We start from the raw sequence: 24,631 nt of genomic DNA, 5'->3' as shown, positions 1-24,631 counted from the left end.
GTTTTATTTACTCATAAAGCCTTGCTCACCAAATTCCAGAAACGAATGACAGCGCCGTAGTAAAGTACTGTCCAATCAAAAGTGAACATGTCATATTCTGTAGACATCTGGTACGTTTTAATATTCAAATTTGGTAACACAGCGGAAACCAGCTGCAACACAAAATCTGCTGTGCCCAAGGGCATTTATATAATGTGTCCTAGGGCATTTATAGGATGTTCCATTACATTGGAAGGCTATTTCACAAATAAAAGTTTTAATTCATATCCTAAACATGTTACATTGACAAAGGGGACGGTTGACGTAAACACATTGAAAACGAAAATATATCAGTTAGGGGCGATAGTTTTTAAGTCGGCTAAAACCCTCGTACTCGGGCTCTTCTGGTATATAAAGTCCAACCCTACGATAAAATGTCTCGGCCTGCGGCCTCGACATTTTATCGTTGGGTTGGACTTTATATACCAGAAGAGCCCTCGTACTTGGGCTTTATCCTATACTTGTACTAGATACGCACGTTTTTATTTTTGATAGTTTTCTGTTTTTCGTTGCAGCCATTGGCTGTACAAACATTTGCCATGTACATGTCAATTAATGAAGAATAGTTGTTGAAATGTATTGTCAACGAAAAATGAAAATACACTAGTAGTTTTGTTTTGTTTATTTTTTCAGAAAAGTAAATCTTCGACCGATTACTGGACAGCTTTTATACACGTAATCTAACATCTTTATGATTTGTACCCACCTTTTCACATGTAGATTTATTTTTTTCTGAACGATTAGCTACAAATAGTTCGATTTTATTGAAACTACTCACAATGTTTTCTAAACATTTGAAACTTTGGGTCTTTCCTTTTATATCGAATGTGAATTAATCTTTCAAAAGCTAATAACAAAAAATCAGGCGCTTTGACGTTGACCTTTTTCCCAGCTTACTAACAAACACCGAGTTCGGTAATGGTCCTATAATAATGTATGATTTCTTTGAGTGTTGTAAAATATATTTTCTCGAAATTGATATTAGCAACGTATTTTATTGCAGTTAGAAAGATTGAACGTCCTCTGGAGCCAACGATTATAGACGGCTCTAAAAATAAATTGTATATAAGTAAAGTTGTCTTGGTTCACTTTGGATAGTAAGTTACGTTTGAATTAAACAATGGAGTTATTTGCAGCAAAGGCTAGCAACGCGTGATTTTTTTAGGAAAATTACTCAATTTGATGTAAATGAGTCTCCGATGATGTCGAGAGTCACTGGGCAAAATGCTTGATATACAACAATATATACACATATACTGATTCTGTACATGTGTCAAATACATTCAGTATACAGTACGTATGCTAATAAAATGCAAAACTACAGTGTACACTTAGTGTGCAAACATCTGCATTACATATACTCATGATCTGCATAGAAATACGCTATGCATATCAACGTATTGGAATGTTCCATATACAAAGATATACGCTGCATAGCAATTAGTATTCTGTTCCATATACATCATTATAACACACCACATGCTCATTCCGTGTCGCGATTCGCCAGAATACGTCACGTGACGAGAAAATAGATACGTCTAGTCCCTACCAGATCGACAAAAGTGACGTCAGAGGGTATTTTTTAAAAAGCTATTTCCCTAGGGAAATAGTTGAGACCAAATTTGGAAAAGTGCCCGGTCACGTGACCGTAGTGTCGTCTGCAGCTTTGCAACAATGGCGGGTGACTAGAACGTGATGTGCGTCTGGGCCCGGATAGGTGACGACACATTCTCTGAAACAGATTTTCCAACATTTTCCAACATTCCAACAACATAGAAAATTGAACAGCTCATCGACGGAAAAGATTAAAGTGCAACTAAGGATGTTGCTAGGTATGCTTAGCATATTTTTTAAAATATAGTGGTACCACGTACAACTGAAACCGCCGTGGAAACATCGCCCAGTAAACTTGCACAATGGATTGCTGCGGTGCAAAATATCAAAACACATTAAAAACTATTTAACAATTAGTACAACATGAGTATGTGATGTGTTATAAAAACACCTATAGCCTGGTCTTTATTCGGACTATAGCGCTCGTCTATTACCCCTCGTGGCCTGTGTTACCAGAAACACATCGCTATACCCCTCGGCCTACGGCCTCGGGGAATAGCGATGGACACACGGCCCCTCGAGGTAATAGACGGGCGCTATAGCCCTCATGACCAGGCAATAGTGTTTAATATACGTAATATGCTAAGCGCATATCAAACATTTTGTCTAGTGAGTATTTTCGCATTTTTAATTGTCTGTTGCTATGGGAATCTATGTGTAAAGAATAGAAACAGCATTGGAGTGATAGAAAACAAATCAGAAATATAATCGGAGAACGACAAATGATTTCGTCATATTACGACAATCTCGGTTTATGTAAAGGAAAATGCTAGCTTGCATGACATGTTTTAGCATCCATTGCATCGTAAATTGTACTTGTTTCAATCTGGCCGTTGTTTAGAGTACGATTTCTTAACCCAACATAGCTAAATGCTTTTTTATCAACAGTACTATCGGACAATGGAACAGAGTACACAATTTCTGTATTTTCGCCATTTCACCCCGTGTGCTTTGTGTTGTGACTTTATCTGTGTGCTGCCTGGATTTTTAAGACATGCACTTTCAATCGTCACTCTAATAATTGATGCACGTCTGTGTTTATCACTGCTGCAATGAACAAGATTGGAATTTGGGATAATTGGATTTACATATTTTTCAAATTGTTTAGAAGTGTTAGGTGCCGTATAGCTGAATGTTGCAATATTACAAAATACTCATAAAAACAAGGGTGTAACTGAAAAAGAAAAGTAGGTGAGGTTACATTTGAAGATTGAATCGACATTACTTCATCAACCAATTATCCCAAATTAGTTCCAATCGGTGTTAATGCGTGACAATAAACATTGATTAATATTAATGTGTTTCTTCTCAAAAAAATATTCTATTCAGTCTGTTATTCGTCGAAGGAATTCGACTTGTCAATTTTAACATTACCAGTTTTCGTGACAAGTGTGTATAATATGATGCGAAAGAAATAAAATCGTCCTTTAGGCTGCATAAAATGTGTGAGCAACTGAGTAAAAATATCTTTTGTTTTCACTTTTTGAAATCGACAAAGGTGATACCGCACCATTAAATATACAGTGTGGAACCTTATGATTAACATTGTCTTTCCCAGCCGAGATGTGTCTCTACCTTTATCAAATGATAGAGATTAAAGAGCTTCAGTAAACCTTATCGACTTTGTCTTTGAGCCCCCCCCCCCCCCATGTGTTACCCATCATCCTTCAAACCCCGGATACGTTGCACAAAAAATACACACAACAAAAGTATTTACAGAAATAAACTTAGAAATTTAATAAAGAAGAATAAATTTCATGTAAATGTTGGCTTGTTCAATATCCAGTATACCATACACAAACATTTACACAGTATCTAAGCACAGTTTTATGTTTCCGACCTCGAAAGAGCGCAATACACTCGGAAAACCGAAACCTTATTCACGGATGAAATTTCAATAGACATGCAAATCCATCCTGATTATAACTTCCAACTATGTTAAAATCATAAACGCTAAAGCATGACTTCGAACAATCATCAGTTCCCCTTGATACTAATAATCTACTGATTACTACACAAGTCAATAACATTTGCAATTGAAATCGATGAGCAATCTATCAGCACTGTTTGTTCCTTTTAACAAAGCAACAAGTTCTTAACTTCACAGAGATTCTCGACAGTCCTAGCAAACGTGACTAATCGTTGTTTATTCCCTGCAAATATCCTTCGCCATTGCTGTAACACGTGGCGAGAAAGTCACACTTGTGGAATCAGCATTACTCGCTTATCTCAACAAACATCGATCCGTTTTTCTGTCTTGTCCAGAAAATCAGCGTTCAACGTGAAAAGGTCTGTTAACGTTTCACAGTTCACCTATAATCGATGGTTCATATATCTGAATAGTCGTTAGGTTTTAACCTCTTGCCGTTTGCTTTAATAATTTAAGAATGAAAATGGATCGATTATTCAATAATCGAACAATTGGTCGGTCGAAAAGGATCTTACCCTGAAGGACTTTTATTAAACTTTCTATTACTACAGCTCGTTTGCAAAGCCCATATCTTTGAAAGTTATTGGAGGGGGTAAAATATTCAATAGAACTTAATAACACACCTGCAGCTGCAACCAATCGAATTCCATCGTAAGTGAGCTTCGGTATCTTTGAACACAGTGTCCAACAAACTGACGGAGAGTAACGTGCTGTTCAGAAAACGTGAATATTAATGGTCAAAATCGACCTTTTACATCACCATTGATACTTCATCAATATGGAGGCAATGGCGCCAATTTTTCTTCACTGTTATGTACGATGAAGAGAAATTCTTCGTGGAATGAGTTACCCATTGCAATTCGTTTTTTGTACCAGGACTAAATACTAGTAGCGGCGCTTTGTCGGTCCGTTAACATTTAAGTGCCAGTGAAATCGTCTTTGAAATGCATCAAATAAACTCAAATTTGTCAGGGCAAGTTCAATGATATACGGCGCCCTCTTAATGGTTTCTGTGGCATCAAGTTCATCATAAAGTGGTTTGCGCAAATTTAGTGTAGTGGTTCTGCGCGCCTCAACATGTTAGCTTTCATGACCCATATGATATTTCAATGACATCTCCATTTCGCCAAGAAAGTTATAATCGTCACTGGCAGTAGGTATCTTTAACCTTTAGTTGTACATGTGACACTTAGCTGTATCTGATAACGCATGATCTGCTTCCTAATCTGCATATGTAATTACCCTGGAATACAATAGCTAGCCATCAAAACGGAAAAAATATAGACAATTGTAATAAATACCTAACTTTTAGTCTCTGTTCAAACCTTTCAAAGGAAAGGTGAACTGAGACCTCATCGTAATTGAGCCATTAAATATTCTACGTGTCGACAACGTTTTCTAAAGTAACACTCCTCGCTTCTTTCACCTATGATTACCAAATCTTTGATGCAGGACTTGTTCTTCCTGATAGTGCTGATGTTCCTGCTGGCAATCTTGGAGACTCAGGAAAAATTGAACTCCCTTCTGTGTTCCCAGATACTAATATAAACATATTCTATTCTTGCGCCCTGTCTAGATCGAGAACATAATTAACGTTTCACGAGACACTATGGCAATAAAAAGCACACCTTTAAAGCAAAGCCTTTGAAGCGGACTTCTGAAATTTCTTCAGTTACTGTGAGGTTTGAAAAGAGTACTGGCGGCGCCAGTACAGTACTTATGGTTTTGACGGAGGGAGAACGAAGCAAATAGTTGGAAGACGGCAATCAGACAGAGGCGCAAGGATGACATTTAAAACTGAATATAACGCAAGATCATCGTAGGTGGCGTCCTTTTGTGTTCATAGCAGCAACACTAAAGGACATGATGTGACAGATTCAGCTTATGATCGGTAGGTAAAATCTCTACACTTGTAATAACAACAAAAAATAACAGTGCTGTAACAATATTATATCGTCATCCTCATCAACAAATATAAGTAATAATAATATTGTACTTGTAGATGTCGTTGTTGTTGACTTTGTATTGTTTTTGCATTAAGAGTCAAAGCTACTGTTCATACGTTTACTTCTTTTAGATTTGAATACATTTTGAACATGAATAAATTGGCATAGTAGCTCACAAGGGGCTCTCCGGTACGCATACAGTACTGCAGTACGATAGGAATTTCTTCCAATACCACATTAGTCGCTGCCTTTGCAATCCCACATTGCATGTGAGTGCAGCATTATGTCACGGCCAAAACTTCAATTCGATTATTGATCAAGAGTTGCAAGCAATAAACAAATAAAGTTACTAATAAATCTTAAAATTTCAAAGTAAGTAAAAGACATCAATGTTTGCCTTTTGGGTGAAAAATAGAAATAGTTCGAAAGCAGCCGTCGTGATTTGAGTTCACCTTACCAGCACAACGAATGCTGAGTATCTATCCCGGCATGTTGACGCGAGAGCTACCTGGGTGTATTGTGCATTGGTGTAATGTGTAGTCACAATTCAAAGTTTATCGACGAGAAAATTCTCGGCTTGGAGATAAGCCGTAGTAGCGTTTCATCCCTGAATCAACTGGTACAGTATATGGTTTACTCATATCTAGGACGTTCTGACGGGCTTGTATAACATAAGTTATAAGATATAAGATTACGTTAGAGACGTGAGGATGACCAAACCAACCTTGAAAAAAGCAGTTGCGCCATCTATTGTTTTTTACTTGTTAAGATTGTTCGTAAAAAACTGCAGTATTTCTGTATGATAATTACACTTTCTGTACTTGTTCACTTAATGCACCAGAAGGACTGCATTCAGTACTAGGACGTCCATTGAACTTATAATGACAGTGTGCTTGTAAAACCGAAGATCGACCTCTAAAAACGCAGAAAGTATAAACCTTAATTAAGTGGAGACTGTAATAAAAGTTCATTGATTTAATCTCGGCCGCTACAGGGAAACCTAAATGATAGGTGTTCCCTGTAAGGATGACACATCTGAAAATTCGGATGACAAAAATATTCAATTTGAATTTTGAATTTGAATTTTTGAATTATGTTAATTTAATGCGGTAGCTTAGTGAGCAATCAGAAAAAAAAAGTGTTTCAATGATTTAAAGAAGTAAACAAGGTGTAACTTTATCTACAGCGCCCTCTTTTATTGTAGTGGTGATTTCAGCGAATCGAGTTCGAAGGCGCATAAATTTTTCATTAATTATGCAAGTTTACCTATATTATTTTTAGAGATTTCTTGCCTACAGCAGCTGTAGAGATCGTAGAGATTGGCATCTGCACAATTCTGATAATACTTCTGTTCGTATTGAAGGTTCAGCTGTAATTATTTGAAAATATTTAATTTTTTCGTATCACACATGCAGTAAAGCTTGCTTTGATCAGGACAATTAAATATTTGTTTACTTTACGGAGCATTTTGTCGTTTTGTTCCCTTTTTCACCATTGCAAAAAGGTTTCTTGAAATGTTTCGAACTATATTATTCCTTAAAGACACGGTTTTCAGGATCGATTACCGTGCTTATCATTGTAAAATATATCCATTCTGAACGGGCGTGATTAGTCCAACACGTGTAGTACTCAAGTGAGATTTTGTCACATAGAGAGGAAAAAATTGTTTGATGGTTCGTTATGGACTTTGAAGATTCGACAAAAGCTTCAACTTATGTCAACTTTCAAGTTGAAACTTGGACGTTCCTCATCCAGGTTGTTATTGAATCATTACCGTTGTTTGCTTCATGCCAACTTCCTTAGGATTTTTAGCATTTCCTGCTATTTTACCATGTTCAGTGCGATTCGAACTATGTTAATAATCCCATGCCCCGAAACCATTGTGATTCCATCGCATTTTATACAGCCTTTATATTACCGTCAATTGATAAGTATTAGTTTTGAACTACATTTAAATGTAACGAATCACAATGCACTTTGTACGTATAGTACGCGGACAAACTGAATAGCGAGAGCTTCAACATGCTCCAGAGAAAAACAACCAGTAGTTGATCTAGAAAACACAAAAAAGAGAAGAAACATTAGTTAGGCCTAGTGGCAATTCTAAGTATCTACACGAGAGAGAGAGAGAGAGAGAGAGAGAGAGAGAGAGAGAGAGAGGAGAGAGAGAGAGAGAGAGAGAGGGAGGAGAGAGAGAGAGAGAGAGAGAGGAGAGAGAGAGAGAGAGAGAGAGAGAGAGAGAGAGAGAGAGAGAGCGCCACTATTTCCTTTTGAATATCAAAGTGATCGTTTCAAAGTGATTGTTTCAAAGTGTTCTTCGAAAATGATTCATGATAAATTGATAACACTGGCCTTTTCATTTTGTGTTTGTTGAACTATAACAGTTTATCAGCGTATCGCGTAAGATTCCTCTATGTACAATGTATTGTTGTCCTAATCAACTTATACATTGGGATATGCTAAGGATGTAGTTTTATCTTACAAAATTTGACGACATGTGATCTCGGCCTCGGCCTAGTCAATGAATGTTGCTAAATTTTTCATTCACGCAGCATTCCAATATCAGTTTTGACAGATTTGAGTGTATTTGATGATTTTTTGTGAAGTTGCTTCCTCTTTCAGCCCTTAAGACGTAAGGTAAATCAATAGGGAGGTCGTTTGGTAAACAATTGCACATCCTATGTAGATCTCTTATCATAATATTATAGAGGGCTCAGCCCTTGGTGTCGCGCCAGGCGTTGAGATTAAAAATGTCATTTGTATCGATTCATGATTAGTAATCATAAAGTATACCAGATATGAACTGAATATGCTCACGTGTTTTACAACAGGTTCATTAATAGTAGTACGCTTCACAGAACAATGAGATATATGTTATCACTATATGTAGCAGGTTTTTTTCAACTTCGCACAGTACTCTCAGAGTTTAATCACTAATTACAAAACTTTATTTAATATGCAAATGAGCTGTTAATTAACTTGACACTGCTCAATGCTTTATGGGACAATTAGATATCCATCAGATCAACATTTGTAGCACGTTTATTTTAATTTAATGCTGTAATTTTAGAGTAACGTCACTAATTACAAAGTTAATTAAATCTGCAAATGTTGACACTGCTCAATGCTATATGGAACAATTAGATATCCATCAGATCAACATTTGTAGCACGTTTTATTTAATTTAATGCTGTAATTTTAGAGTAATGTCACTAATTACAAAGTTAATTAAATATGCAAATGAACCCTTAATTAACTTTACACTACTAAATGCTTTACAACACAGTTAGATATCTGTCGTATCAGTATGTGCAGCAGTTTTCATCATATTTGATGCAGTTATTTCGGAGTTATATGACTAATTATAAGACTTCATGAAATATGCAAATGAGCTAATTATTAACTTGACACTGCTCAATGCTTCTAAGTACAATTGGATATTTATCAGATCAACATCTGTAGCAAGTTTCATCAAATTTAACGCTGTAATTTTGGAGTAATATCACTAATTACAAAGTTCATTAAATATGCAAATGAACCCTTAATTAACTTCACACAACTAAATGCTCTACACCACAATTAGATATTTGTCGGATCAGTATCTGCAGCAGATTTCATCACATTTGGTGAAGTTATATCAGAGTTATATGACTAATTACAAACCTTCATAAAATATGCAAATGAGCTATTTTTTAACTTGACACTGCCTAATGCTTCTAAGTATAATTAGATATATATCAAATCAATATTTGTTGCAAGTATCATCAAGTTTGGTGCAGGAATTTCAGAGTTATGACACTAATAACAAAAGTTCATTAAATATGCAAATGAGAAGATCACTCTGATACAAAATATCGTTACTGTCACGCCTAAAAAATAGAAGAAGTGAGGAAAACTGTCGTGCATATGAATAAGAACATTCGCAAAGAGTGCGGTATTGAATTTAGAAAGGCGCCCTCTTTGTCAATAACTGTGTGAAAAATTTGCTCGTTTTTAGAAGTAACGCTGGTTTTCAGCTTACAATATCGGAAATTGGGCGGTACAGTTACTATTGCAAAGCTAATGATGGCACAATACGTGCCTTAATTGCTAAACACAATAGGTAGTAATCATGGTAAAAATTGGCAATTAATGTCAACTGTTTTACACATAACAGAAAACCTATACCTACAGGGTCTGACATCTCGTACGTGAACTGTCATCAGAGGTAAACCGGTCATACTTGTACAACGTATATAGAAAGTAACAATTAATTCCATTTTTAGCTCACGTGTGTAAACACGTGGGCTAATGTCATATCGATGTCTGTCTGTCTGTGTATGTGTGTGTGTGTGTGTCTGTCTGTTTACACGATAACTCAGAAACTCCTGAACGGATTCAAGTCAGATTTGGTGTACCATAAGCTACTTGCAAGAACTGATTAGATTTTGGTTAGTGTGGTTTGCATATTAATGAAGTTATGCAATGTTTTTTTTTTTTCCGTACAATGGTTTCCCTATTGAGACGGTACGACAGTGTAGACATATATCAAGAAATACTGCACAAAATTTCATAAAACTTTTCACAGATGACAATCTAAGAACATTATGATGATACTGTGAGTGATCTTCTCATTTGCATATTTAATGAACTTTTGTTATTAGTGTCATAACTCTGAAACTCCTGCATCAAACTTGATGATACTTGCTGAAAACCAGCGTTACTTCTAAAAACGAGCAAATTTTTCACACAGTTATTGACAAAGAGGGCGCCTTTCTAAAATACAATACCAGCACTCTTTGCGAATGTTCTTATTCATATGCACGACAGTTTTCTCACTTCTTCTATTTTTTAGGCGTGACAGTAACGATATTTTGTATCAGAGTGATCTTCTCATTTGCATATTTAATGAACTTTTGTTATTAGTGACATAACTCTGAAATTCCTGCACCAAACTTGATGATACTTGCAACAAATATTGATCTGATATATATCTAATTATACTTGGAAGCGTTAGGCGGTGTCTAGTTAAGAAATAGCTCATTTGCATATTTTATGAAGGTTTGTAATTAGTCATATAACTCCGATATAACTTCACCAAATGTGATGAAATCTGCTGCAGATACTGATCCGACTGATATCTAATTGTGGTGTAAAGCATTTAGTAGTGTGAAGTTAATTAAGGGTTCATTTGCGTATTACATGAACTTTGTAATTAGTGATATTACTCCAAAATTACAGCGTTAAATTAGATGAAACTTGCTACAGATGTTGATCTGATAAATATCCAATTGTACTTAGAAGCATTGAGCAGTGTCAAGTTAATAATTAGCTCATTTGCATATTTCATGAAGTCTTATAATTAGTCATATAACTCCGAAATAACTGCATCAAATATGATGAAAACTGCTGCACATACTGATACGACAGATATCTAACTGTGTTGTAAAGCATTTAGTAGTGTAAAGTTAATTAAGGGTTCATTTGCATATTTAATTAACTTTGTAATTAGTGACATTACTCTAAAATTACAGCATTAAATTAAATAAAACGTGCTACAAATGTTGATCTGATGGATATCTTATTGTTCCATATAGCATTGAGCAGTGTCAACATTTGCAGATTTAATTAACTTTGTAATTAGTGACGTTACTCAAAATTACAGCATTAAATTAAATTGAAACGTGCTACAAATGTTGATCTGATGGATATCTAATTGTCCCATAAAGCATTGAGCAGTGTCAAGTTAATTAACAGCTCATTTGCATATTAAATAAAGTTTTGTAATTAGTGATTAAACTCTGAGAGTACTGTGCGAAGTTGAAAAAAACCTGCTACATATAGTGATAACATATATCTCATTGTTCTGTGAAGCGTACTACTATTAATGAACCTGTTGTAAAACACGTGAGCATATTCAGTTCATATCTGGTATACTTTATGATTACTAATCATGAATCGATACAAATGACATTTTTAATCTCAACGCCTGGCGCGACACCAAGGGCTGAGCCCTCTATGATATTATGATAAGAGATCTACATAGGATGTGCAATTGTTTACCACACGACCTCCCTATTGATTTACCTTACGTCTTAAGGGCTGAAAGAGGAAGCAACTTCACAAAAAATCATCAAAATACACTCAAATCTGTCAAAACTGATATTGGAATGCTGCGTGAATGAAAAATTTAGCAACATTCATTGACTAGGCCGAGGCCGAGATCAACATGTCGTCAAATTTTGTAAGATAAAACTACATCCTTAGCATATCCCAATGTATAAGTTGATTAGGACAACAATACATTGTACATAGAGGAATCTTACGCGATACGCTGATAAACTGTTATATGTTCAACAAACACAGAATGAAAAGGCCAGTGTTATCAATTTATCATGAATCATTTTCGAAGAACACTTTGAAACAATCACTTTGAAACGATCACTTTGATATTCAAAAGGAAATAGTGGCTCTCTCTCTCTCTCTCTCTCTCTTCTCTCTCTCTCTCTCTCTCTCTCTCTCTCTCTCTCTCTCTCTCTCTCTCTCTCTCTCTCTCTCTTCTCTCTCTCTCTCTCTCTCTCTCTCTCTCTCCCCTCTCTCTCTCTCTCTCTCTCTCTCTCTCTCTCTCTCTCTCTCCTCTCTCTCTCCTCTCTCTCTCTCTCTCTCTCTCTCTCTCTCTCTCTCTCTCTCTCTCTCTCTCTCTCTCTCTCGTGTAGATACTTAGAATTGCCACTAGGCCTAACTAATGTTTCTTCTCTTTTTGTGTTTTCTAGATCAACTACTGGTTGTTTTTCTCTGGAGCATGTTGAAGCTCTCGCTATTCAGTTTGTCCGCGTACTATACGTACAAAGTGCATTGTGATTCGTTACATTTAAATGTAGTTCAAAACTAATACTTATCAATTGACGGTAATATAAAGGCTGTTATAAAATGCGATGGAATCACAATGGTTTCGGGGCATGGGATTATTAACATAGTTCGAATCGCACTGAACATGGTAAAATAGCAGGAAATGCTAAAAATCCTAAGGAAGTTGGCATGAAGCAAACAACGGTAATGATTCAATAACAACCTGGATGAGGAACGTCCAAGTTTCAACTTGAAAGTTGACATAAGTTGAAGCTTTTGTCGAATCTTCAAAGTCCATAACGAACCATCAAACAAATTTTCCTCTCTTTGTGACAAAATCTCACTTGAGTACTACACGTGTCGGACTAATCGAGCCCGTTCAGAGTGGATATATCTTACAATGCTGAGCAACGTAATGGATCGTGAAAACCGTGTCATTAAGAATAATATAGTTCGAATCATTTCAAGCAGATCTTTTTGCAAAGGTGAAAAGGGGAACTAAACGACAAAATGCTCCGTAGAGTATACAAATACTTAATTGTCCTGATCAAAGCAAGCTTTACTGCAGTGTGATACGAAAAAATTAAATATTTTCAAAATAATTACAGCTGAACCTTCAATACGAACAGAAGTATTATCAGAATTGTGCAGATGCCAATCTCTACGATCTCTACAGCTGCTGTAGGCAAGAAATCTCTAAAAATAATATAGGTAAACTTGCATAATTAATGAAAATTTATGCGCCTTCGAACTCGATTCGCTGAAATCACCACTACAATAAAGAGGGCGCTGTAGATAAAGTTTACACCTTGTTTACTTCTTTAAATCATTGAAAACACTTTTTTTTTCTGATTGCTCACTAAGCTACCGCATTAAATTAACATAATTCAAAAAATTCAAATTCAAAATTCAAATTGAATATTTTTGTCATCCGAATTTTCAGATGTGTCATCCTTACAGGGAACACCTATCATTTAGGTGTTCCCTGTAGCGGCCGAGATTAAATCAATGAAACTTTTATTACAGTCTCCACTTAATTAAGGTTTATACTTTCTGCGTTTTTAGAGGTCGATCTTCGGTTTTACAAGCACACTGTCATTATAAGTTCAATGGACGTCCTAGTACTGAATGCAGTCCTTCTGGTGCATTAAGTGAACAAGTAAAGAAAGTGTTAATTATCATACAGAAATACTGCAGTGTTTTACAACAATCTTAACAAGTAAAAAACAATAGATGGCGCAACTGCTTTTTTTCAAGGTTGGTTTGGTCATCCTCACGTCTCTAACGTAATCTTATATCTTATAATCTTATGTTATACAAGCCCGTCAGAACGTCCTAGATATGAGTAAACCATATACTGTACCAGTTGATTCAGGGATGAAACGCTACTACGGCTTATCTCCAAGCCGAGAATTTTCTCGTCGATAAACTTTGAATTGTGACTACACATTACACCCAATGCACAATACACCCAGGGTAGCTCTCGCGTCAACCTGCCGGGATAGATACTCAGCATTCGTTGTGCTGGTAAGGTGAACTCAAATCACGACGGCTGTTTTCGAACTATTTCTATTTTTCACCAAAAGGCAAACATTGATGTCTTTTATTTACTTTGAAATTTTTAAGATTTATTAGTAACTTTATTTGTTTATTGCTTGCAAATCTTGATCAATAATCGAATTGAAGTTTTGGCCGTGACATAATGCTGCACTCACATGCAATGTGGGATTGCAAAGGCAGCGACTAATGTGGTATTGGAATAAATTCCTATCGTACTGCAGTACTGTATGCGTACCGGAGAGCCCCTGTGAGCTACTATGCCAATTCTCGCCACCTTAAATGGCCTTCCTCTACGTGCTAGGGAGTCAATAACAGGTTACAGAAATGCATTCTGGGTAATAGGTCGACCATGAGCGGCCATCTTGTTCGTTCGTCTGCTATGCTGTCTGTGTGTGTTACGTGCACTGAAGGTCATCGAGAAAATGGTTTTTACATGTGAAGCAGCGGAATGTGGCTCTCATTCACGGAAATTGAAACATTTGGACAAATATCCATGGATTCAGGTATTAGATGGGTCAAATGGCCTCGTAATCGCTTAGCTTTAGCTCGGTGGAAGAGGCTAATACGTCGAGAAGGTAGAAGTATCAAAGGTTCAGAAAACGATTGTGACTTTGCTAGGGACGTCTTGAAACTCTCAAAACGTTCCAGACTTTGTTCACTGCATTTTGATGAAGACCAGATCGACGATGGGGGATTTGCAAAAGGAGATCCAAAATATTTTGCTTGGAATAACTGGGGGAAACCTCTGCAAACACGTTCAACATCAACATTGACCAAGCTTAACGCAGCCAGGTCATCCAATTCAAAGGCAAATGATGCTTCGTCTGCCTGTTTAACACAGCCACCGAGTCTGAACAGTCATTGCGAAAAAATGGAATGTTACGATGTACCTGTCACGACTTCGTATTTTGGCAAGACAGTTGCGGTCGGACGTAAGTTGAAACTAAATCGCTTTCCAAACGTAGCAAATAGATTACGTGCCCCGACACAACTTCTGTGCAGCGAAGGCTTATTCTCTCCATCGCATTGTGCTATGGGTAAATTGTAATATACATCGCACATCTTGCTGACCCCAGTCATTTTGTTGATTGTGCAAAATGATAAACAAAACAATGTTGCTGCAATAGATTTAATCATTACATGAAGATGAAGAATAGTAATGCTCATATTTTCGGATATTTATGTCTAATTATGAATTACCAAAGGAAAAAGTTTGCTTCCTACATTTTGCCAGTACTGGATTAAAAAATAGTTTACCATATATATTTCAACAGAGCTCAAGGCTAAGTGTTTGCATGGTAGTCAATGTAGACAACCATTTCCGAGAGGTAGTATTCTAAAGAAGACATCTGGAAATCTACCTTTACCCTAGCCATATGGCAAATTTTAAATAATATGTCAGTTTATCCACTTCCTCAAGCCATACAATATCAAGTCAATTTAGTTTCACCATACTACTTGTTTTAGTAATGTTGAATTTAAACATGTACATGGTGTATGAGCATGAACAGACACTTTTCAAACTAAATGTATTCATGATGTTCAAGAGAATTGTATTATGTAGAACATGAGGAATTTTTCTCCCAGTTGTTTATTCCTTATTTTATTGACAGGGATGAGGCCTCTTTTACAGAGTTGGGTTGGTACACCACAACCGATTGACCATGATTATCTACATAGTGCTGTACCTAACCTTGTCAGTATTGCCAGCCAAACTGATTTAACGTTGGAAGATATTGATCACCTGGAATGTTTAGCCAAATCATCATCTCCACCAGGAGGGAACATTGTTGATGCTATCACTAAAACAGATGAGCGAGTCAACTTTTATACTGGTATCCAGTCTCGAAGTCTGCTGGAAGGTATATGTTTGTGATTTCTTAAAACTGTCATAAATATGTATTGTGCTGTCCATATGATCAAGTTTGTGTAGTTTGCAAGGATGTCACTGTCGTTTGAAATGTCAGTCTGTAAAACAGATACCAAAGTTTCATTTGGTAGGAAGTGCCATCCTACAGAGGCATAATTTTCTAAATTTTAAATTTTGTATTTGATTTTAAAGTTTGATTTGTTCTATGTGATCACAAAGATGTTCAGATTGCAAATTAAATAAAAAAGGACATGCAGGTGTAATACATCATAGAATATGCCTAAAATTATATCAAGGAAATTTATGATCTGTAGAATGTACTGAATGATTATACTGACTGTCTCCGTAAATGCCTGTAATTTTGTGGATATCTTTCAGTGAAGGTGAAAGACAAAATCCAGTTGCATGTGTAGCTAAGCTCAATCATTCTTCATGTCTTAATAAAATTTAATGCTCATGTGTAAATATTAAAGAATGTCTTGTCTTAATTTTAGGTATCTTCAACTCTGTAAAGTTTGGTATTGATTACATGAAATTTTGGCGAACTTCAGACAGTGCAAAAGAGAAGAAATATGAGCAGAACAGCAGTCGGCGCCCTGGACGTCGTCAAGAGGTCCCTGCATACTTTCAGTTTATCATGTGTTTGATACGTATCCGACTGAATCTGCCCCTCCTTGTTTTGGCAGATTTGTTTTGTGTCAGTACCTCAACTGTTACTAAAATTACTATCACATGGGTATCATACTTGCATCAAACTATTGTTCCAGCATTGCTGATATGGCCAACTCAAGAACAGATTCGTGGATGGATGCCGTTGGAGTTTAGAAAGGAATTTCCATGTACACGAGTTTTATTAGACTGTGCAGAATTTTTTGTAGATAAGCCCAGTAATAAGAGTGAACAATACAAAACATACTCCCAATATAAAAGCCATAACACATACAAATGTCTGTTTGGAGTTTCACCATTTGGAGCCTTTACCTTTGTTAGTGATTTGTGGTCAGGGAATGTTTCTGACAAATATATAACAGAGCACAGTGGACTGGTAGAGAAAATTGAAGCAGGGATGAAGTCATGACAGATAGGGGTTTCCAAATAGAAGATTTACTTTTGAAGCGTGATGCAACTCTTATTGTACCCCCATTCACTAGAAAATGGCATAATGGCAAAAAGAAACGGCTAAATGTAAATGAAATTAGTAAAACCAGAAAAATTGCACATCTGCGCATTCACATTGAACGTGCTATCCAGAGAGTCAAATGTTGGCGTATCCTTAAACATCAAATGCCTGCAAGTCTTAAGGATGTTGCATCAATGATTGTACAGCTTGTTGCAGCTTTATGTAATTTAAAGGGTCCTTTGTTCTATAGTAAAGATGAAAAGCATCTCAAGAAGTTTAAATCCAGCAAGAAAAAGCCTGTCAAATATTGTTGATGCTGAACACATATTGACATGTGTGTGTGTTTATCCCATCTCATACTATTTCTGATACTGAATATTGTATGAAAAGTTGAGACTGACAAACAGGAACTGGCAGACCAACAGAAACAAAAATGCCTGGGTCTGTCTGTGTCTGTTTCCATGTCTGTCTGCACCTGTTTGTGTCTTTTTTATCTTTCTGTATGACCCTTGCTGAAATATCTGCAAACCTCTGGCATTGTCTTGGTATTCTGGCTTGGTCAGCTCTGCCTGTGTCAGACATGTAAGTTAATTGCAGAACTTTCAACCAGGGTAATACAAAAAGAATTGACAACTGAATAGATGCAAACAGATGGAAATAGACACATGTAGACCAAACTTTTTGTTTCTGTTGGTCTAGTGCTCTTTCCTATCTGTCTCTCAGCCTGTCATGAATATTCAATTACAAAATATTCTGAAATGGGGTAAACTTTTGTGCAATATGAAACCTCTTTCAGTTTTGGAGAAATTTAATCAACTCCAAGTGAAGTTAGGCATGAAAGGGTTAATGTGTACTACATTATATGCTCATTACTGTACAAGATATCCAAGATGAGATGTGTTGTTAAATAAGTTTAGGTGTGATACCACCTGGCAATTTGACAGTTCAAACAAGCATTATTTTCAAAACTGAGCAGAAAGTACATATACATTACTAAATTATACATGCATCCAAAAATGAGTCAAGATAACACTGATAAAGCTGTAGAAGTGATAAACTCAGACAACAACACAGTGGTATGCCAATAGCCTATTCACATGAAACGTTATATCAGGTAGTGAACAGAGGAAGTACAGGCTGTGTTCAATTCGGACCAAATTTTGACTTTGTTAATTCATCTCACATTGGAGTATTACTAATAAATGGAAAGATTTTGCAAACTTTGAGTTTATGATTGTTTGTGACACGCGCTAGAATGCAAAACAAAAATAGACTTAAATGTAAAGTTATAGTAACATGTATCAATTTTGCGTTATTTCCCAAATTATTTTGATATTTCCAGTGTTTAGCTTTTCAGCACAACTTGTGTATAAAAACGTTGATGTTGTTGTGAACAACTAAATTTCAGTCTATAAATTTCAGTATGGACTGAATTCAGATATACCGGGTATTGTCTGTATTTTTACAGGTTACACTGACAAGACAAACAGTGTATTTCAGTAAAAATGTACATTGAGTATATTTGCATTCAAATGGACTGAACATTGGAATTAAAGATACTTTGAACACAAAATCTTGCATCTACAATCAATGTCTTAATGTAATTTGTCCAAGAATTAAACACTCTGTTATATAAAAGTGGTGAAAGTTTGTGAAAAAACGTCAGATTAACCATGAACTTTTTTTTTTCTGACATAAGGCATATCATTTTAATTTTTTTAAGAAATTGTTCAACAGACTTTAGCTATACACTGAGGAAACAGCAAGTTTTTCCTGGAAATGTGTCTCAGTAACGTTCACCTTTACAGGGCAAGGTAAACAGTAACACAGTAACAACAATATTCAGTGATTCAATAAAGGTGTAGAATTAAAGGGCCAGTAACTCCAACTTCTGATTAGTTTTTGTTATTTTTGTTTTAATACCAAACATAGTTATTGTTCTACTTTCCATAGCATGTCCAAATACACACACACTAATCATCTTGTCAACTCAGCTTGTGAATGTATAGACTGCATTGCTATTGTTGACAAGTGAATTCTGGTCTGGACTAGAATTCAAATGTAAACAAGAACAGTGCATCTTACACGTCGACACTATGTTGACAAGCACAATAGTGTTTAAACATACTTTGGGCAGTAGAACAAGAAACCATGGTTGATGTCAAAAACAGAAACTCAAAAAAGGTATTGGCCCTCTAAGTAGCAGATGTCAGTCCTTTTGTCCTTCCAGACTTCAATTTAATGAAGGAGAGGTGTTACCCTATCAAGAAAAAATGCTCTTGCTTTTTCTCGAAGAATATCCCATATTGCCTTATTGAAAGGGATTTTATTACTGCTATAGCTTTCCTAGTATGAAATACCAAATCACATTGAGGCACACCAGTAACTCCCATTTGGAATTGTACTTGACTATACCATGGGGATTTCTCTTTTGAGTCAGTCTTCCGTTTGATATCTGAAATGATAATCTGGTCAAGTTCAGGAATTTCCCAGGGAAAAGTATTCTGATGCTTAAAACTGCACTTAACCTCAATAACTCTTTTGTTACAACATTCACAGACAGCCATGCCGTCGGGAGATGCACCCATAAATGGACTATCTGGATAAATGAAAAAGCCACATTCATTACTTTAAAATTCTTGTGCTTTTGTCCTTCCTGCATAGAGTACAAATGTCTAGCCACAGTCTCATATTTCCTTCCATGTTTTACATATTTGTTCGTTTCCAGGCTTGCAGCTGTGCCCATTATCTTGTCCAGTAGTGATTTTGCATGGCTTGTGTTTTTTGTAGCTCTGACAGCATCTGCTATACTGGCTGTGATTCTACCTTTGCGTACTGCCTCCCACTCTGGAGTATTCTGACAGAGATTTTGTAGATATTCATGATGACTTTGAGTTGTATTTTCAACCATATACTCAATAAAGTCATCACATAGAGAAGACTGTTGGAACTGATGATACAGAGTCACCATGCTTGGTACAGAATTATATTGCACATCTGGAGGTGGAGAGACCAGCTTCAACAACAGAGCACCAGGGTGATCAGTCTCACAGACCTGCCAAACAGATAACATGACTATGTAATGAATCACAGATAAAAACTAAGGGTCAATCTCACTAAACAGTCTATGAATAAATAATTAGTTTGGTTATGGCTCTCATAGTTCTTTCTAACAGTTACCACTATTTTGACCTATATATTGGGTGTTAAAACAGTTGCAAATTTGAATTAGACAAAATGGTTTTGTTGACATCCTCACCCTATCAGCACGGATTGTGATCATACATTGTAATACTGGTCACCAAGGGATGAGGGACAATCTATATCTATAGCTAAATGGCAGTATTGCAAAGAATCTCAACAAAAAGTTATTTAAAAACAAAAATGATTCAACTAATCAGACAAAGGGACAGTTGCTGTAATCTTTTTCAGCATTTCTTTTCATGTGAATCAATGATTATTTCCTGGACAACTCACTATTTTGAAATGCCAAGTATTCAGCTTATCAACACAGTCTGTATGCATCACCTGCCATAGTTTGTGAACAACTGAAATCATGTATATAAATTAAACTTTGAACACTAGAAGAAACGCTGAGTTTTTGTTTACAGGTCAAATATTGTTTCTTTCCACATGATTTACTGGGCAGAACAAGAAACTATAATATATGCATGCAGCAACAAGTTTACAAATGCCATAAAAATCCTGGGAAAAAAAAGTCAGCTACATGTACTGGACCATCTCTGTGAATGCTGCCTATAATGCAATGATTGCAAAGTAGGAATAAACTTACATGAGTCATGTGTTGGCGGATCCTTATAATATCCCCATTCTCCAATGACTTCAGTGGTCTGTAATTTGAGGGTGTTGGACCTGGCTTTTTTGGTGTTGTCTTGTCCTTGCGATAGTCAAGGTCTGTGACTACCACAGGCTGGGACTCCCTTCTTGGTCTTGACCACTCACACCTGTTATCAGTTCCAACAGCTGTATGTCTGTCTGTTCTCCTGTCATTGAAGTCTGCCACGGCAAACAACAAACATGTGACATGTTTACAAGAGCCGTCATCTCTAAATGTTAGAAAATACAATATCAACAGAACTGTGAGAAAGATATATCTTGTACAGCTTACATGTAGGAAGTGAAAAATACAGGAGATGTGACATCACTTTTTAACCTGCAAAGTACCTACTTGTTAGCTGAATGTTCTTCCACTCTGAGCCATACAATATTTACAAAAAAGGAAATGCTTCTTGATTAAAGTTATGTATTTTAATCCCATGGAATTGAAATGTGCAATCCCATGGAACTGCGATGTGCAACAAAGATAATATTTTTTTTTGCATTAAGTATCAAATTATTTTTGATGGAAGTATAGTCTTCATTCTGTTACCTGCACACCTCCATCTGACCTGTGCGCAATTAAATGGTACAGTAAGGTACACCACAATTTCCTAATACCCTGCCAATTATCATTATTCCTGCAAAGCATGTTTTTTGTTGCTACAATATTTATCATAACACTGAATCTATACAGTTGGTCAGCCAAACAACATGTGATACTACCAACAGTTCATCTCTTTCCTTCACTTGTTATTACTCTAGTAGATACACTATTACTCACTAAAGTTCAATGTTTTACTTTTATGTTTTGTTGACCATGATTAAAACAGTTCTTCTGTTGATTTGTGTGTAAATATTACATCTTTGGTGTTATTACTCTTCCAGACTTATTTAATCCTTTGTTTTGTTTATGACGTGTTTGGCATGGCCCTGGGCCACAAGGACAAACTCAGAAATCGTACAATAATTTTAATTGTAGTGCAAAAACACACAACACCTGAAGATCAAGGTCACACATTGACTACAAATTACAATATACAAGTGCATCAGGGGAATGTTTTGCATTCTGTTATTCTACCCATTTCGACATAAACACACTGTTCAAGTAGATTTCTGTGTACAGGGCGAAAATTTTGATATGCATGGTAAATAAGATCATGAAAGCTACTACTTACATGCACAGCCAGCTGAAAGTACTACTGCATTTTTGTCATCAAAACCCATGTCTCATAGCGACCTGCAGTTTGTCTTTGCTCAGGTTTCACAGCCCCCTTTAAATAGACATAGTCGTTGTTGTTGTTAATGATGCCGATACTAACGCATTCAACATGACCGTCCTTGAACATCAGATATCCATCATCACATTTATAGTTACTTAGTCTCTCGGAAGTCCACTTGCAGTGAGAAACAATGTACGCAAAAAACATCGCCCAGCGTTAGTGCAGGCGTATTCTGCAAGTCTCGGTCCCAGACGACAGCTCTGCCATTCAAATCAACACTTTTCCCATCGTCGTCCACAACAAGTCTCCGGCTTCGTTCCGATATCTCGTGATCACATTTCTCCAACACTTCATATCTTAATTCTGCCTTTTCCGCCAACTCAATTAATTCATTCTTTTTCTTTCCGCAATACGAAATTCCTCGATCACGAAGAAATTTCTGCAGCTGCTCTCGTCGCATTTGTTTGAATCTGTCCGCCATTTTTAAAAGTGGTCGACTGATCGGGACTTTTATAACTAGCTTAGGGGGTCAAAACCTAGTTAAGGTAGCGAGAATTATTCATGTTCAAAATGTATTCAAATCTAAAAGAAGTAAACGTATGAACAGTAGCTTTGACTTTAATGCAAAAACAATACAATGACAACAACAACGACATCTACAAGTACAATATTATTATTACTTATATTTGTTGATGAGGATGACGATATAATATTGTTACAGCACTGTATTTTTTGTTGTTATTACAAGTTTAGAGATTTTACCTACCGATCATAAGCTGAATTTGTCACATCATGTCCTTTAGTGTTGCTGCTATGAACACAAAGGGACGCCACCTACGATGATCTTGCGTTATATTCAGTTAAAACTTCATCCTTGCGCCTCTGTCTGATTGCCGTCTTCCAACTATTCACTTCGTTCTCCCTCCGTCAAAACCATGCGTACTGTACTGGCGCCGCCAGCAGTTCTTTCTAAACCTAACAGTAACTGAAGAATTTTAAGAAGTCCTCTTCAAAGATTTAGCTTTAAAGGTGTGTTTCATTGCCATAGTGTCTAGTGAAAAACGTTAATTGTGTTCTCGATCGTGACAGGGTGCAAGGGTAGATATGTTTATATTAGGTATCTCGGAACACAGAAGGGAGTTCAACTTTTCCCGAGTCTCCAAGATTGCCAGCAGGAACATCAGTACAATCAGGAAAGAACAAGTCCTGCATCAAAGATTTGGTAATCATTAGATGAAAGAAGCGCGGGTGTTTCTTTAGCAAAAGGTGGTCTACACGTACAACATTTAATGTCTCAATTACGATGAGGTCTCAGTTCACCTTTCCTTTGAAAAGTTTGAACAGAGACATGGAGTGATAAGGTGTTTGGTACAATTGTGTATTTTTTCATTGTGATGGCTAGCTATTGTATTCCGGGGTAATTGCAAATGCAGATGAGGAAGCAGATCATGCGTTATCAGATACAGCTAAGTGTCACATGTACAACTAAAGGATAAAGATGCCTGCTGCCAGTGACGATTATAACTTTCTTGGCGAAATGGAGATGTCATTGAAATATCATATGGGTCATGAAAGCTAACATGTTGAGGCGCGCAGAACCACTACACTAAATTTGCGCAAACCACTTTATGATGAACTTGATGCCACAGAAACCATTAAGAGGGCGCCGTATATCATTGAACTTGCCCTGACAAATTTGAGTTTATTTGATGCATTTCAAAGACGATTTCACTGGCACTTAAATGTTAACGGACCGACAAAGCGCCGCTACTAGCATTTAGTCCGCCTGTACAACAAAGAATTGCAATGGAGTAACTCATTCCACGAAGAATTTCTCTTCATCGTACATAAAGAGTGAAGAAAAGTTGGCGCCATTTGCTCAATATTGATGGAGAATTAATGGTGGTGTAAAAGGTCCATTTTGACCATTGATATTCAAGTTTACTGAACTGCACGTTACTCTCCGTCATCAGTTTGTTGGACTCTGTGTCCAAAGATACCGAAGCTCACTTACGATGGAATTCGATTGGTTGCAGCCGCAGGTGTGTTATTAACTTCTATTGAATATTTTACTCCGTCCAATGACATTCAAAGATAAGGGCTTTGCAAACGAGCTGTAAGTAATAGAAGTTTAATAAAAGTCTTTCAGGGTATAATCCTTTCCGACCGACCAACTGTTCGATTATTGATTGATCGATCCATTTTCATTATTAAATTATTCAAGCAAACGGCAAGAGGTTAAAACCTAACGACCATTGAGAAATATGAAACCATCAATTATAGGTGAACTGTTAAACATACCTTTTCGCACGGTGATTTTCTGGAGAAGACAGAAAAACGGATCGATGTTTGTTGAGATAAGCGAGTAATGCTGATTCCACAAGTGTGACTTTCTCGCCACGTGTTACAGCAATGGCGAAGGATATTTGCAGGGAATAAACAACGATTAGTCACGTTTGCTAGGACTGTCGAGAATCTCTGTGAAGTTAAGAACTTGTTGCTTTGTTAAATGGAACAACAGTGCTGATAGATTGCTCATCGATTTCAATTGCAAATGTTATTGACTTCAGTAAGTATACCGCAGATTAATAGCACCAAGGGGGAACTCATGATTAATTAAAGTCATGCTTTAGCGTTTATGAGTTTTAACATGGTTGGAAGTTA

At 36.5% G+C, this 24,631-nt stretch overlaps 1 long non-coding RNA gene across 1 annotated transcript; it reads left to right on the top strand.

Annotated features, from left to right (window-relative positions):
- The first annotated feature begins 14,423 nt into the window (after window positions 1-14,423).
- On the top strand, window positions 14,424-18,406 carry LOC139133169 (uncharacterized). The gene is made up of 3 exons (XR_011552541.1): window positions 14,424-14,849; window positions 15,531-15,779; window positions 16,282-18,406. It is a non-coding gene; the product is annotated as an uncharacterized lncRNA (long non-coding RNA).
- The last annotated feature ends 6,225 nt before the right edge of the window (window positions 18,407-24,631 follow it).

This window comes from Ptychodera flava, chromosome 5 (genome assembly GCF_041260155.1).
Source record: "Ptychodera flava strain L36383 chromosome 5, AS_Pfla_20210202, whole genome shotgun sequence".
Classification (NCBI taxonomy): domain Eukaryota; kingdom Metazoa; phylum Hemichordata; class Enteropneusta; family Ptychoderidae; genus Ptychodera; species Ptychodera flava.
This window is presented reverse-complemented; position numbering and strand designations above follow the sequence as displayed.